The following is a 17,423-nucleotide window of genomic DNA, read 5'->3' on the forward strand; positions in this document are numbered from 1 at the left end:
ACACTATCTGCATTGCAATTCATAACAAGCGTGAGATTTATTGGAGATTTAATCCACCTTATTCCTGCGTTACGAACCCTTACGCGGGGGACTTGATACGACCACGTACTGACGCTTTAACTCCTTTGAACACGGCTCGGACGCGAGCGTCGGGACTCTCCTGAGCTTGTGGATTTTTTGGGATTTCAGTTTTTACATGTTCTGCCTTTAAACCTCAATCGGATCGTACTGGGATTTAAGGTGGGGTTTCATCCAGACGCAGGTAACTGGAAGATACCCCGCGGTCTCTTGTTGATGACACTTCAGCAGCAGATTGTCGCTCATCACGTCCGTTGGATTGTTCAGCACAGCCCCGACCAGCCTAACAAGAAGGTTTTTACGCGTGAATTTGGAATAAATGAACTCTCGCTGCCATCTGAGATTCGTTGTGAATTTATCCAGTGAGACGAGCGCGTGGACGGCGGAAATCATGTGCAATAGGATCAACCCTTTGGCATCTGTTTTATTAGTCCCACTTTTGGTAAGTCACTAAGTAGACTTGGTGAGAAATGTGCAGTGGACTTTGGCACCTCTGACACATGTTTGGATGAAATGTATGTTTCTGTGACGAGCTGAACACTGTCCAAATGATGTGCCGCATTGATTGTGCAAACTACTAAATGTAGAATAATAGGCCTGCATTATGATCTATCTATCTATCTATCTATCTATCTATCTATCTATCTATCTATCTATCTATCTATCTATTTCTGTGTTGCATAATGTGCAAATCTTATCTTCGCTCTACTTTAAAGGCAGCCATTCACAGTAGTCTGCTGGATAATGTGATGTCTGTCTAGCAGAGATGTGTTCAGGTTACTTGTGATATTCAGTCCTCACGTGGTGGAGCAGTTATTGATAGTATTAGTGCTGTTCTACTGTCTGTTAGGCAGAGTCAAATGGCCCAAAAACAGCCCTGTCATACTGTAGCTGTACTGTGGCTCCTATAGCTGTGCAGTGAAATGGATGGTGAAACACATGTGAGTTGAATTCCCAGAGACTGGAGCACAAGTGGAAATGGCCCGGGCGTGTCTGCATCAGCACGACGCAGAGACCAAGACTTTTCATAAATTAGCAGCAGCACTGAAACACCTCCCATCAGGGCAAATTGCACTGATTGCCGAGTGAGTGGACAGTTTTGCTGTGGAAACACAGAGCTTGAGATGAGATGAGAAAAAACTTGCTCATGTCCTATGAGTTGAGTTTAAAAGGGATACAGCCAGATGATTATCTTGTTTTATGGTGATTGGAGGCCTCAGCAGCATGTGTGCACTGTGTACATGAGTTAGAGGGCTGCACACCTTTTTGTTTTTGACAATCAGCTTAGCAGGTTTAGAGATGATAAAGAGATACAGAAGCACTGATGCAGCATGATAATGATCTCATGGGCACTGTGAGTGAATGCTGGCAATTACGTTTGCAGCTGGAAATTTTAGCCCCTCTCATCATTTTCCAGTTACTCAATAAGCTCAGCCTCCTTGGATTCAACTCAGCATTTGCTGGAAGTTTGTTACACTCCGGCTTTTGTAATTTCAGCTTGAAGGGCCAGAGAGGTCAGTGTCTGGTCTCTGGAAATACTGTTCACTCAGAGGACATTGGCAACAACAGATGGGAGAAGTGAGGGTCCAGGGTGCCTGCGTTGGCGATAGCAAGGTTGTAAATCTATTAGATTGAGGTGGGGTTAGATGTCAATATGCTTACACTGAAGTCAAGCGAACATCCCTCATCTAGCTCGGCTTTATCCGCATAATACCTTCCAAGACATCCCCTGGGGAAGATGTAGGCATTGGGCAGCTGTGTTGCTACATCAGGGCGTGCAGTGAGTGTTACTGCAGCTTGCAGTGCCTTTGAAAAACACTGACTACCAGCTGCATCTACTGTATGCACCCTCCTTTACTCTTAGTGAGCCTTAGGACTGTATGTATGTCCCCACTAGGCAGAGCACCACCTCTTTGCAACTGTCCACTGAAATTACACAGTCAGATGAAATATGAAAGTTGCCACAAGGTCTTGGCATTGTTCAATGTTCTGACAGATGCCTCTAATGTCTAAGGGCAATAAAAAAACCCTACTGTATACGTCATATAAGGCTTTTATGGTGGAAAAAAACAAAACAAAAGCACAAGCAGCTCAGGGCTTTGGCTCACTGTTATTGTTAAGTGTTTCAGCAAAGGTTGAACCTGTGCTTTTGACTGGCTGTGTGAATTGAGCAAATTGAAATTATGTTTGGTTAAAGCTGTGCATCATACAGGTTTTTACGTAAGGGACTTGAAACGATTCCTAAAAACAGAGGTTAATGAGGTTTCTTCTTAGGAGGGTTGATACACTTGAGCCTTATTGGATTTGTAATTTGAATTAGCAGTGCGTGCAGCAGGGCTCTTATGTATTTAGATGTGTTTTTTTTACTAGCTTTGTGTGCTACAGTAAGTGGTGATGATCACGTCTTTGGCTTGTCAATGTGTTGCAGGATGTTACAACAGAAGCTCAGAGCACTTGCTGTCATGTGTTTGCCTAATGAAGTCAGGCAGGATGGTCATTATCATGCATTATTGCCAACACTTCTATGTTTAGCAATGCTAGTGCAGGGAGGGAATGACTGTTGAACAAATTCATACCTCAGCAGGTAATGCATAAAAAGAAAGTGACAATGGCACGTGTGCAGAGTTTTTTTTTTTTTGCTTTCTAGTTTGCTACATGCGGGCCATGGGGTGAGATTAATGGAGTCTCTCTGCCTTGCCATTCTGTTGCATTGTGTTACAGCAGCTGCTCATGGTGTCATGTGTTAGCATTATGAAATCGGGACCAGTAGAGGGTTATCAGCCAGTGCAGGAATGAAAGAGTAACAGCAAGCATAAGCTATTGATCTGCATTTGGGAGTATAAAAGACTTGATATGAGAATATGTGGACCTGTTTTTGTTGTCTGTATCGGGCATAATAGAGTAGCCGTTTAGAGTGAGTCATGCTTGCAGCTTGACATTTGCAAAACGTACACATATGCTCCAAAAACATTTTTTTCAAGCTACTCTAAGATACAATTCTAAGAGTCAAAATGGTATAAGTAACTTTTAGCATGCATGATTTTCAGTCAGTCGTACACACAATTATGTACAGCATCACAATACCGTATAATATTGTGTGCTGGCTTCGAGTCAAGAGGCTGAAAGATAACAGGCTGATCCATGCATTAACAAAAGGCAGTTTAACTGAGAAGGGTCACCAGTCTTGTTATGTGAAGGAATTTTTTTCTTCACGCTGCCTTTGCAATCATGCATTGTCTGGAAATAAACATCAAAGGATATTATGATGCAAACCACAACAGACTTAAAAGAAGTGATGTCACTGAATTAAAAAAAAAAAAAAAAAACTCTAACCTTGTTATTTTTTTTTTTTTTTAAATTCTGGACTCTGCATGCAGAAAAGAACCAGTAAAGAAAGGAGAAAATAAGTGCCAATTAAGTTGTTATCAGTCGACAGAATGATGTAGATGTTTCTCCCAAGGCAAGTCAAGTTATTTAGCGCTCAAGATGCACGAAAAAAGTTGAAGAAATGGCGTAATTACAACTAGCCAAAAAGATCAAAGGGGTAGCCACCAAAGCACTGAAGCAATTAAACTAGAGCTACTCTTCGAATTTATTTTTTAAGGTTAGCGAGTAACAAAGTGACAGGAAAAGGCAGTGTTGCACTGAAAGCATTGAACACCGGAGGAAACACAGGTAAATAACATTCAGGCCTCAAGAGGCATAAAACACTTTCCACTTTTCAACTTTGCTGCATCATGAATTTCAAAAGGAGCAAAAGGTAAGAGCACTAAAATATTACACTAAAACGCTACTGCAGTGATATTTTACAAGGCGTGAACAGAGCTGTTGATCACTCACATGAGATATTTGACACAGTATGTATAGATTAGCCTGTTTAAAGAATGTTCCTTCTTACTCATCAGTAAAGAATGAAGTATTTGACACTAGTTGAGGACTCAAAAGATATTTTTTGTGCAGCATATTGTGCATGATTTCACCTCACGTGAAGAGGGTCAGTGGTTTGAATGCAGTAATTAGCTCAGACTAATGGTTTTCTCTCATCCATGCACACAGAGTAAAATAATTCCATGCACAGTCCAAAGACATGCATGTGAAGAGGATTGGAAACTTTATTTTTATTTTGTTTGAAGGTGAATGTGACCTGTCCAGAGTGTAATTTGCATCTTGCCCAATGCATGCTGGGAGAGGCTGCTGTTCCCTGTGACCATGAACAGGAAAAGCACTGTTGAAAAAGGATGAATGAACCACATTATTTGCTGAAAGTGACTTGCACTGTTGCTAATGTCTACAAATACTTTACAGTCAATCAAGTACTCTGGCAAACACTTGTTTGCAAATGTTCAGTCAATATATTGAGATGAAACAAACTCCCCTCAGCTGCAGGGAAAGCAAATTACAATTTAAAAGTGCATAAACCAGAGTAGATAGACTTTATAATTTTTGTAGTCAGTCATGTTTTTGCGTGAACATTCATATTCTGACATGCTATCTTTAGAAATAATGATTGCTCCATGGTTCCTTTTATCTTGGAGGCTTTTAGCCCCTCACATCTGAGCAGTACATCTGAATAAGGAAAACTGTCATTTATTGTCACAGAGACTGAACATGTGCCTGGAGCATCCCTGTTAACCATGGCTTAAGTTGCTGTTTGTTTCTGACAGTGACTGAAAAACAGGTGAGCACAACGAGCACTAGTGCCTTAAAGACTGACCTGCTCGGCACTACTTCATGAGTTTCGCATGTAAAATGGAGAAATAGGGTGTAACCAGAATGTACAATGGGAGCTGGAGTATGGGGCTATTGGGGGTAGCGGCGGACAGTCATTGTGAGAGACTAGCTGTCTGAAGGGGGGCTACAGATTCACATAAAGATCTATACAGAGAGAGCAGAGAGCTAATTCTTTCAGGAATAACTGTGCAGGATATGGTATGATATTGAATGCCCAGCTGAGCTCAGTGGTAAGCAGCTGTTACAATCCAAACATACCATATTCAACCTGTCTAGAGCAGCTAGAGTCCTGACACACATATTAAATTGGGAAAAAAACAAAACATTTCACCTGCTGTAGAGCATATGGCATTTAAACTGCAGAGGAGCATCACATTTTATACCCATGCGATCTACTGCATGGTACCAGCCAGTCGTCCGTTCCTTCTGTTGACTCGGATAGGAAAATCATTGGTGGCATCTGTCTCCCTCAAGAACCACTGTTGTGCAGTCACCCTGCTACTGTTGCAGACTTAAACTGTTGCTCCTGACGCTGCGTGTCAGAGCCTTTATATGGTCATTTAGATAAAGTGATATGATATCACTATGTAAACATGAAACTATGTCTGGATGTAGTACAATATAATAGCAAAGTCCCACTGATGTCTTACACTGCAGCTTCCAGTCTTGTACTGTTTACCTGAAGGTGACATTGATTTAGATCATGCTTTCAGTAGCTGCATCTGGTCATATTGATCAATATCTTCTACCAGAACAGCATTTCCCTTTGGCTCTCTCTCGAAAGCCAATTAAGAGTGCTACATGCTCTCATACAGAATTTGAAATGCACACAAAAACTATCTATCCCACAGTCCCATTAAATAATGCATAAGAACAATATATTATTGTGCAGGGCTTAGTACCACAGGTCTTACTAGCCCTATTAAGACTTTCTTCTCTGACCTAAGAAGCAAAACTGAGGCATTAAGAAAAAGATAATGCCTCCATGATTTACCCCTACTGACTATGCCACTATGATGAGAGATCATTCTATCCTTACTTATTGATTAGTTTGTCAGAGAGTCATATGGCATACTCTTCATCAGGCTGCACTAGCATCAATGGAGATGTCTAACTCTTCTGCCTATTAAAGGCTGGAGGACCGCAGAAGCATCAACTATTCTAGTGAAGCAAATGGTTAAGAGCCTCAACCTTCACATTATGTTTTCTCTGTTTGGTTGAATGTCTGGCTTTAATAGAGACACATGCATAATCTAGCACCCCAGTGCAAAAACAAAAAGTCTGTGAATAATATCTTGTCACTGACTGTATTTTTATCTAGTTGTCTATTAAAAGTATCTATGCATGCTGTTCCAGGACAGCTGTCGGGATGTGTTTCACTTTATACTGTTTGATGTTGTGCAACCACAATAGGGTATTGTTTTCTTACATATAGGAGAAGAGGAATCAGAGACTATTATTACAAAAGTTTTTTTTTCTGTGCTTTAATTTTTCCACAGAGTCCCAATGTCTTAATACTTAATCAAAGAGATGTTGAATTCTGAGAGATGCCTGCTTGGCCTCTTGATTTCTCGCTTTTAGAGCTGACAAACAATAGTGGGGGAAAAAAACCTCATCTAGCCTTGATTAAATCTCTGTCAAGCCTAATGTCTGTGAGGAGAATGTCAAAGGACCACTGCTGCATTGATACAATTCCAACAAGGCTTGATCATCACAAAAATGCAGATCTTAAAGAGATGAAAAATACATTACCTCAGAGGAACAGCAGTATCCACGCATTTGGCTTGCATTTGTGCGCAGGCGTTGCTGTTGCATATGTTGTTTGATATCTATCTAATATGCACACAAGAATCATAAACTGATAATTTACTGCCTTGGGCTTTTTTTTTTTTTTTGAAACAATAGCAACCTAGCAGGTTTATGTCCAGGTGTGGTGTACTATTTTTCTGTAAAGCTGCACATTGTTGATGTTTAAATCTTGGAGACCTTCAAAAGCTTTATAGCTCTGAAATACGCATTTTCCTCAGAATAGTTTAAAGGTACAGCTACTGCAGAAATGTAGCACAAATAATTGTTAATTGGTGTTTTCTGCAGTAATGGATGTGGAATGTCGTCATTAAAGCCGTTGCAGATTAAAAGTCTGATCATCTGATTTTATGATTGATTTTCTTTTCCAGTGTTAATGTGAAATCAAGAAACATGAACATGAATTTTTTCCTTAACAGACAAAGGTTAACCTGATAACCTACTTAATGAAGTGTTTATGCAGTGTGGTCTATTTATTTGGCTGCACTTTTCTTTAAGTAAGCAATATAACACATTGATCAGCACATTATTGCACATACGTGAGCAGAAGGACATTTAAGCAGGGTGGATTTCATGCTGATGCAGAGGTTGAACTGTGGCTCAGAAAATCTGTTCCTCAGTTCAACATCTACTGGATGTTTCTATCCTTGTTTCCAAATTGCATGAACTGCTGCTGATATACTTTTTCCAACACTGAGTTAATTTCAGCAGTTCTTCATTTTTGGTGATATTTAAGGTCTCACTTCTTGGAATTGACGTTTGTATCCCTGGAGTGTGCCCAGTGACTCCCATGTGTTCACAGACTGACTTGTTGTTTAGTAGGCCGTATAAATCCTGCAGCACCTGAAATTTTCATGCGTTTCCTGCATTCACTGCTTGAATGTAGCATAGATTAGCATAATGTAATTTACATGATATAGCTATAGCTTTTTTTCACGGTTAGTGAGCACCCATTCTCAGTCCTTTCTATGGATTTTCACCCACCTATTCATTTACACTCAGTTGCCAGTTTATTAGTCTAATTCAACAAGTCCTGCAATGAATCCTACCTGCATGACAGTTACAATGTTCAGTTTTTGTTGAAACGATTTTAAAGAGGTGTTGATTTAACTGTAGTTCTGTTACTTTTTACAGGTTTTTTTCTATTATTTTGTCCAACCCATTTATATCAATGAGGGTAAAATCTAAATAACAGGAACAGCTCTCTGTGTAATGAATTAGAGATGCTTAGCCACCACAGTACCCCCAAATTAAGAATTCTTAGGCTATGTCCCAGTTTCATACTACATACTAAATGTAAACAATATGTATTATGCATGAATCATTTTAATATATTGTTTTTGCAGTTAGTATACAAGACATCAGCACTTTCCAGTTGTATACACTAGAAATGATACACTTTGTTCATCACTATGAATCCCACTGTGGGAACTTTAAACTTTACAAAGAGAAAGCAAAATATCACTGTCAAAATGTAATACTGTTGTAGCTCCTCCATGTCTTTTGTTCGTTGCGTTGTGGAAGAATAGTGTACATCAACAGCTCACTCAAAAATCATCAATTTTTTCGTATGTGCTCTGTAGCTAATTCTGTCACTATTCCAGTGTGAACACAATTACATACTCTAAACCTCCTAAGAATTTATAGTGTAACTTGGGACTCAGCTTTCGTTGTTTTATTTTGGAATCATTTAACAATTTAAACAGGGTCTAATAATACCTTCAAATCCCCAGAAATGTGTGCATGGATGTGTATATACATGTATCTGTTTGTCTAGCTGCCCATCTGTCTGTCCTTGATGTCACTGTCTCTTAGAGCTACTCTAGCTTATTATCTTTGGCTAATTTGTACATATTAACAGAGTCTGTTGTAGACAGGGAAGGGACAAACCAAGGAGAAACTTGAGATAAAAACAACTATAAGGCTGTCATTTGTGCATTTGGTTTGTAATTATGTTGAGCACTGCAATGTGTTGTGATTAAAACTTAGTTGTTACACCATTTCCAGACAGTGAACAGCAACATCCGTGAAAACAGGGGGAAAAAAAAACAACACACAGTGCCTCAAAGAGGATTTCTGTCAAAACCTTTTTGAGGATGCTTCTGCCCTTTAGTGGGGCACTGACAATATCCAAAAAACTATCTTTATTTCTTTTGGAACAGAGCCTCATGTGAAGTGGATCAAGTACACGCTTTGTGCAGCTACTGCCAAGTCACAATGCAGCTTCAGCCAAATATAGCCCATAAAAGACTATAATGGGACAATCTCTGTACCTTACTTGTGGTTAAAGCCCTTGGAATACCTATTTACTGAAAGGATACAAAGCGATAGAAAGTGCTATTTTACCATTTAGTGCAAAGAAATTGCCATGCTGACAATGTGAGCACTTTGACTGGCACGTTTTGCACTAAAGACAGTATCCTAAGTGTGACTGCCTATTGTGCCCTATATAAATGGAAATCTATTCAAGTGAATGAGGCTTGTTAGTCCAGCACACCAGTTCACTTTTTGTAGGACACTTATGGTCAGCTGGGATGATCAGGTCGCTGCCAAATGCCTTCAGTTGATCCAGTGCTGTTGTTGTAATTATGAATACTGAGGGCTGCTCTGAGCTGCTCTGGATAAGCCCGTCTAGCAAATGCTACAAATGTAAATTCTAATGTGAGGGTTGTGATTTTTTATTTATTTATTTATTTATTTTGATTTTCCTACATTAAACGCATGCAAGCACTGGCCATTGCAAAGGTAATACTCTGCCCCATATACTGCTATCTGAAAATTAGAAGTCTCTCTCTGGAGTCCAATTAACCCACAGCACTACCAGAGGATTTTTAGGAGGGTTTTTTATTCTGAACTGCCCAGTTTCTAAACTGGCATGCTTACATAAGACAAACCAGCCGAAGGACGAGTGGTTTAGCATACCATGTTCTCGATTAAATCTTTTGTGATGTGGGGAATCATCTGCAAGGGCCTTTACTAAGGGCAGGTGCTTGACATTGACTTACATGAGATGTGAACTGGCAAAACAAAAGCAACTCAAACTTAACCATTAAAAGAAAAACAGCAGTGGCATAACAGTCTCAGCCCTTAGCGTACCTGTCTGTCAAGATGCATTGAGACATGCCAACCAGACTCGTGTCAGAGAAAACGGTGCGCAGTAGAAGGTCAGCTCTATATCATCTTCATACGAGCGGTGCTGAGATGTGAAACAATATGAAAGCTTTATGGTTTGATACCGGCATCAATATAATCTGTGGCAAAGTAGCAAATAAACCAGCCTAGCAATGTAAAGTGATAATATCGTTAAAGAGTGATTATCTTCCAACAGGCAATAGCAGCATGCTTTTGGCCTTTCAGAGCCATCCATGCTTACTGTTATTGATGATGCACTTTGACGGGCCTCAGCAAGATCAGTTCATTAGATTGGCCTGACAAACTACTTTCTCTATCGAGAAACTTGACAGATGATGACTGGATGCAGTCATTGTGGGCTGGGTGTCTATTGACTAAAAGGGCCTCATTTATGGTGGCCAGGATTAGTGATGCAGGACATTCATAAAGCGTGTCAGCCTCCTCCTGGAGGTTTGGATGGACGGATGGTTGAAGGCTCCGGGCTTATTCTGCAGAGCTACATGTACGATTTAACTAAGCAGAGATGGAAAGTAAAATATGTTTATAGATTTACTCTTCTGCAAAGATATTGGTACTTGACCTCATGTTTACCATTCTGCATGAATGTATAATTTACTATGTTTCAAAGGGAAATATTGAACTGTTTGCTACACCACATTCATCTGAGAGCTGTTTGTACAAGACCTTAAAACGGACAGTCTTAAACCAGCACTCTGAGAAGGCAATGGCTTTTTTCTCCTGAGTGTTTTGCTTTATACTTCATACATACTTCAGCACATTTCACTGCTTTATTCAACAATTACTTTTATTGTGGTAAATGAATTAATACTTAAAAATTAATATTGAATATGATAATAATAATATAAGGATCCAATAACTTTTTGTGTCATTGGGTCTCAGTTTGTTTGAGCCTGCTCATACTTCAATCTGACACTCAAGGAGGGCTGCAACAAATAAGTCATCAATCTATTAAGTGTTTGATCCTTTAAAATGCCCCCCAAAAGTGAAACGATATTCAGTTTAGAGCTGCAATTGATGATCCTTTTAAAATTATCAATACATTTATTTTGCTTATTAAAATGTTCACAATAGAGAAGCTGTAACAAGGGTGTACATGATTAATTATTTGTCAGAAACTTTCATTTTCTGTTGGTTTGTACTCTTAAATATCTGCTCTACTTTTGGAACAGAGGATAATATTGGATGCACTTTTCAAATGGTTTTACATTGCAGATATCACTTTCATAGCGTTTATCTTATATTCATATTCATCCAGTGAGTCCAGTATCATATTTTCCCATTTTTCACAAAATTAGTTAATGACAGAAGCAACTTGAGAAAGTGTCACTTCAAGGATTAAAGAACTGCCTCTCCAGTCTTCATAGCTTCAGGAAATTCTTATTCATGTAGCCTACACAAATCTGTACGAAAAGTGTCTGAGATCATGCTGCAGAGATGATGAGACGTTAATTTAGGGAGTATGTGCTGTCAGTGTCTCTGATTATTAATCCTCCATACCAAAGGCGACATAGATTTGTCAGGATTTCCATGCCTCAGCTCAGCACTGAGGTATGATTTGAATCTCAGTAATGATAATTATTGACTGAGCTTGGCCCCTGTTACCTTACTTTCACAAATAAAGCGTCCATAAATGGCACAAATACATTGTCTAATTGGTAACTTGTTGTGTGCTAATACGACAAACTGTGAAATATAATACTTAAAACAGTTGCCCTTTCCTCTTGTCTCATACTTTGTTTGTTTTGCTAGATGATTGGGTGCTGCTTTGTGAGTACACGTCTCTGCGGAAATAAAGCTCCGGTTCAGGATGAAAAGGAGATAACGTCTGAGAAATCCTCTAACTGAAAGAGCGCATGGCATTAGCTCAGTAATAGCAGATGGATACCCCTTTGATCCCCAGTTGGGGAGGAGAAGTCGATTGAGTGACTGTGATAAGACATTCAGCAGTTAAGCACTTCCATTGTATCTCGACTTGACTGTATTTAGACTACACAGGCATTTTAATAACACCATTATTTAAAGAGAGGATTGAAATTGAATTACAACATACATATGTTTCTTTGCTATCATTGCCACAATCTTGATAGTATTTTAAAAATGGCATAACTGTGTAAAAAGTACTTTGAAGTCTGAATCACATGTACTGACGTTAACAAGACGATATTCGTGAAACGTGTTCGTCAAGAATACGCAGTCCGTTATACAGCCTTGAGTGTCAAATCCAATCATTAAATTAAAGAATTCCTCTTGAATATCTTTACAGCTGCAAAACTCTTTGAATTTTGACATGTCAGTAATTTTTAGATTAGACAGCTGAGCAAGCAAGACACTTGGCAGCTGGCTGTCACTTGAGTAGCTTTGGGGAAGAGACTTCATCGTATTAGACAGTGAAATGCGTTGTGCATTTTACGGTCTTCAGTGATGTCCCCTGTGATCATTACACATAGCCACAGGAAATTCAATTTGGAATCACACATTTAAAAAAATTTTTGGGGTTAAGATGCTAATGATAAGATGTGTTTGCGAAAGCTTTGAGAAACACATGAAAACCAAGTTCACTGGCCATATATAGATTGTCCTTCTATAGGGAAAAAAAGAAAAACACCTTTTCACTCAGGTTTAAAAAAAAAAAAAAAAAAAGTGGACTAACGTGGAATGATAAGACACATCAGTATTATTTGATGGGTTGCCATGGCAGCAAACATCCGTCAAACCTGTTAGGTGTTTGTGGCATCCTGGTGGCTCAGCTGGATAAAGTGTGTGTCATGTAATTGTGATATGCTATGTTTGAATCCAGCAGGGACACTTGGTTACATATCAATCCTTGTCCCATCTTTTTCTCCATGTTTCAGCACTGTATTCAACTATAGAAATAACCGCCATGACAGTTAGAAAGTGAAACTCTTATCTGACTAAATATGGAAGGAAAGACATTTTCAGCAAGATGCTCTGACTTACTACACTTCAGCTTAGGCTATGACAGAAAATCATGAATGTTTTTTACAATATATTTATGGATGGTGATTTAAAAAGTCCCTGTATTGTGTATGTGTTCACAAGCAGTGAAACTTTAAATCAAACTGTCCTTTTGAATTAGGCAATAAAGACACGTGAAGGTGTAAAACAAGCCTTATTCAAACCAGATGCACCTCCATGTTTGACTTGAGGGGAAGTGTTTCTCTCAGCATGGCTCGAGTCTAATCGGTCGCCTAACATATGGCCGTTGAGCCTACAGCTCCATCATTCTGGTCCAAGGACACTTCATAGACTCCAAATGATTTGGCTCCAGGTGAAATACTTTTTGTGTTACAAAGAAGGGCCTATGACAGTGATGGTCATGTGATACTAACATTAACAGAACTGCTGTACTGTAGCTGTCATGGTCACCATGATGTCCTCAGTTTATATAGTATTTAAACCTTTTGTGTTATCGCAGAGAATCTTATTCTGTGTTTCTGTGATAAATTTTCAGATTTAATGGCTTATCTTAAATCTCTGAGAAGTCTTTTTCATTTAACTGACAAAGAAGACTTCACTGTAATTACTCCAGGAGTTAGTGAACATTTAGATCATACTGTTCACTCAGGTAATTTGATATTTAATACAAAAGTTAAAAGGTTGTTTCAACGTTGCACCCTGACATTTAAAGCAAAAGTCCTCTGGGACTTCATTTAAAAAATTTTGTCCTCCAAAGTTGGGTAAAAAATCTGCCACATACGCTTGTCTTGTCATTATCTGGGGGCAGGTGTGTGTGCAAAAATCAGTGAGTTAACTAACTTTACTGTGGCGCTAGAAGAAAAGTCAAGGGGTCACCAAAGTCATTAAGATTTAATATCTGGGAACCATAAATGTCTGAGCCAAAGGTTTTGCCAGTGCATTTAGTGGATACTATTACACAGGATAGGTGAAAAGTTTGACCTGCTGGCAGGGCTAGTTGAAGTCAGAGTGTCATGGCAGTCATTAGGATTCGTCCTGTCAAACCATGAACATCGGCACACAACATTTCAGGGCAATAAATCCAATAATTGCACGAAAGTTTACCAACTGAACAACTGAACAACTTTGCTAGCATGGCTAAAAATTAGGATAAAAGTGATCTAAGCTAATGACAACATGGTTGACAGGTACACCGAAGCCCATAGATTGTATATCTATGTGTATATCCAGATGTGGATGCTGAAATGATATAAAACTCAAGACCTTGCAAAATAGAAAAAAATAGTTTTAGTGTCTTGAGTCATACACCATTTACACTATTTAAGTCAGTTCATGCATTATTACCTTCAGCTGCTTTCAGGATTTGACACCAGCTTTTCACTTTATGTATGTCTTGTTTGGACGCTCGGCCATGCTACATAGAAAGGTGACATTGATTTTTCTCTCCAGTATTTTGCATACCATTTACATTTAATTTGTCTGGTAGCATCATAATTTAGCACTATGAGCAGGTGCCTTGTAGCTACTAATTTAGCCGTAGTTTCAAAAAGCACCTAATGCACAGCTCCGTTCACCATTTCCTACTGCCCCCACCCCATTATAATGCAAGCAGAATTGAAGTTCATTATGGTTCCCATTAAAAGCCTGCCTGACTATTATTCAAATATGTAATTATTTTCACAGTAATATGTTTGACTTGGAGTTTGTGATTGTTAGGAACTCCCTGTTAATCATGTTGGATCAGATTACTGAAGAATCTTACATAGGCAATCATCTTTACTTTGCGCAACAGTGATCCTCACAGGTGATCCAATTGTCTCTCATAAATGAGTTTTTAGGTTATATGCTGATAACCAGAATGAAGTTATAAAGTTGTTGGTGTGGCAGGTGATGAAGTGCCTCAGCAAGCAATTTACATATATGGGAAAATCAATGTAGACATGCCAGAAAAAAAAGAGTAAGCAGGATTTAGAATGTAAATGTAATGAAGTATCTCTGTTAATGTTGCGCAATCATAATACCTCTGCTACTTGGGGATGTCAGATGGAGCTGTACTTCAACAGATACACACAGTTTTGATCAGCGATTTATTTTCTGGGCATATAAACATGAAATACTAATGTGAAAATATGAGGGAAAATTATAGTGACAACATGTTTTGCATGAAATATACTCGGGTGTACAGTTTACAGCGTGTACAGTGTTTGCTCTTTTTAGTGGATGACTAATTTACATAAATGACATGTACAGTGGACTTCTAATTTCATGTTGGTAGTCAGGAAATGGAGAATTAGTAATAAATCTTGACAAACTCAGGAAGATTTTTTTTCTGTAATCTGATTCACAAAATGTTCCTGTTTCTGGTGACAGTAAGCAACATCACAGAAAAGCACCATGAAAGAGACTTTTGACTTTGAAGTAGCTAAATTAAAATGACAAAGGCACATGTGAAAGACATATTAAGATGAGTAACAATTAAGTATGAGTCAGCTTTTAAATCTTTTGGGACAAAAGCTTGCCTTGAATATGAAAACATTAGAGAAATCACAGCCACAGCTGACTTACAGTTTTATTTTAAAATATCAAGATATCATAGCCAGTTTAAGTTTACCAGGCAAAGCCAGAAACAAAGGATTGTGGATGACAAAGATCTGACGTAAGGCTATGTTTTAGAATAATAAGCATGGAGAGAAGCAGTGCTGCTTCTTATTATTATTATTATGTTTTAGACATTTATTTGCCTTTAATTGATAGACACAGTGAAGACGAACAGGAAATGTAGGGTAAGAGAGGAGAGGAATGACCAGGGACTTGCTGCTTAAGGCATGTACACCTGTGTTATGTTACCGAACCACTTTTCTATCAGGGCACCCCCAGCTTTGTTACTTCTATAGCGTATAAAGCAAGGGTAGATGTTTCTGCATGGTTTTTGAAATAGGCAATTAAACGGTGTCCATATGTTACAGTACAAAATTCATGATTTTAGGTACTCATCCCTGGCTGTGTTCCCTGGGATGGAGGCTGTCCATGAATAATTAGCTCAGTTTGAGCTTACTCGTTAAGAAGCTTAGAAGTGCTATGAGCACATAAGTATAAGCCGGCTTAGCGAGGTAAGTCTTGTACACCAACTATTGACCACATGTTCTTGGGGTGCACAGATATTTTTCCAGCATCTTTAATAGGTGGTATACTAGAGCCCGATCGTCTGTCGGATTAGGGTGTCTTCTGAACCTGGAATCAAGAAGACGTAAAAGGCACCAGTGGAAATGCTACAGCACATGAAGAGCTGAGCTGTCATCCACCACTACTGCAGACTCTACTTCTACATCCTGTAAATGCTTGAAATGATTATGATAGGAGCAGTAGTTGGGATTGACATTGAATCAACCTGCCATGTGCAGGTTACACTGGCAACAAATGAAGTCTCTAAATGAAGTCTTTATGATATCTTTCCCTTCATTTGGACCATACCATTTATGAGAAAGTAATAAGCGACTGACCCTTTATGTCAGCCTGTCTAAGCTGTGATGGCAATGTCAGTAGGATAAGAAATGTATAATGGCCTTGTAGTCCCTGTTGCCTTTTAAAGGCACCCAGATTTTCCAAGCCATTACCTTTGAGAGATGAGCACCACTAAAGAGCGAAATATCCTGTTTGAGCAGTGTTTCACACCAGCATTGACTCACACAGAAGGGGACCTTGTTTTTGTCAGTAAATCAACATGGCCTGTGAGTCTTGTGGCTGCACACAAGGGGGAATCATTGGCAGGTCCCATCCTTCAGGTTTGCCTTTGTTCTCTGCATAGTAGACTGTTTCCACTAGTTACCAGGACTGTCACAGACCTGGAAGGTGCTGCAGTGGAGGCTCACTTTCTGTCTATGAAAACAACATCTGCAATAATATGACACATCTTGAATTTCTGGCGTGATTGCAAAGCTAATTTGAACACAGCTACCTATTAAACAGGACAAGAATAGTAAACATTTCTATTTCCGGGAGGTAGAGGATTAAGACTTTAGCACCATGAGAGCAAATGGTGCATATCACAAGTGTACCGCATATAGCAACCAGCTAAGTGCCAATAAATGTACCCTTTTGTAATTCAGGCGGAGATTTCTTCATCCACCATTTCCCCTTGAGATCTTTTTTTGGAATTACAATAAAGCTCCATCTGTCCATCCTTTTTGAAAGTAGTTCATACAGCACAAAAAAACTCTCGAGCCTACTCTTAATGACAGAACTGGATGAGATTTGAAGAAAATTTAAAGGGGGATCTTGTGCACTTCAATCACCTCAAAGGAGCAGACATTGTTGCAGGGAAGAGAACCTCTGGGTCATTTCACAAGGGCTGTACTCACTGAGAGCACTGGACCATTCATATGCATTGAATTTTGTTAAGCAGCTTACATCTTAATGTGCACGGCGTCTTCATCCACACCAAAACATTGATTAGCAAGCGTACTCTAGTGTCGTCTTTTGCCCAGATACAGTATCATCTCTACTAGATTTTAAGAAAGTGTCTCAGTTTTGTTTAATTATGGATGTTAACTTGTTTGCTTTCCGTTTTAACTCTGTTAAGAAATATAGAAATGGCCCCTGGCGAATGAATCTGTAGCGGCGTAATGTCTACATGTGGTGTGCACTGTATACAAGATTTACTGTACATGTTAACTAACAATGTTCTGCAGGCTTGATTTCTCACAGATCACACTCAGGCT

Source organism: Seriola dumerili, unplaced genomic scaffold (genome assembly GCF_002260705.1).
Source record: "Seriola dumerili isolate Sdu_G_001 unplaced genomic scaffold, Sdu_1.0 BDQW01000330.1, whole genome shotgun sequence".
Taxonomy (NCBI): Eukaryota; Metazoa; Chordata; class Actinopteri; order Carangiformes; family Carangidae; genus Seriola; species Seriola dumerili.